This window comes from Photinus pyralis, unplaced genomic scaffold (genome assembly GCF_008802855.1).
Source record: "Photinus pyralis isolate 1611_PpyrPB1 unplaced genomic scaffold, Ppyr1.3 Ppyr1.4_LG5, whole genome shotgun sequence".
Classification (NCBI taxonomy): Eukaryota; Metazoa; Arthropoda; class Insecta; order Coleoptera; family Lampyridae; genus Photinus; species Photinus pyralis.
This window is the reverse complement of record NW_022170596.1, coordinates 30157158-30157773: the sequence shown is the minus strand read 5'-3', so window position 1 is coordinate 30157773 and position 616 is coordinate 30157158. Positions and strand designations below refer to the sequence as shown.

At 32.3% G+C, this 616-nt stretch overlaps 1 protein-coding gene across 1 annotated transcript in view; it reads left to right on the top strand.

The window, feature by feature from the left end:
- The window catches only part of LOC116170673 (TATA-binding protein-associated factor 172-like), a 4616-nt gene that overhangs the window by 1747 nt on the left and 2253 nt on the right, over positions 1-616 (top strand). The gene's annotated exons all lie outside the window — the stretch shown is intronic.

Sequence of the window (616 nt, the reverse complement as noted above, 5' to 3'; positions counted from 1 at the left end):
TAAGTGGAAGAGCAGGAGGTTACTTGTGACCAACCTGAACTTCGCCTTGGGGTTCAACAAGCATATGAGTTTTTTTTAATTTTATTGTTTTGTATGTTGTGTTTACAATTATTTTTATTTAGCTTGTTGAATAAAGACATTATTATTATTATTATTATTAAAACTGATTTTTAGAGATCTTAATCTTGAATGTTAAATTGTGCCAAAAAATCAAATCTAAAACTGATCCAAAAAATGAAAACCTACGAGTAAACTAGTTTCGCTGCAATGTAAATTATTACTAGTATTTTACCCGGATACGGTTTCTTGTGTCCTGATTGCTAGCATCTTGTGTTTGTCAACTGCTGATTACATGTAGTACAAAGTAATAGACCGTCAGATTACTGAAATTTTGAAAATTACCGCACCATGGGGAGAGTCTATAAATTATACACCCATTTATCTAAAAATAACTAGTGTAGTGCGGGGGCTATAGGTTTCAACCTTGCATTTTGTGATAACTTTACGAAACCTTCAGAGGATGTTCTAGACACCCTAAGATTCAATTTTAGTGCCGTAGATATTGTTAACTTTCCTTTCAGCATTGTAATGTCTCAATAAATACTTTAGAGCATAG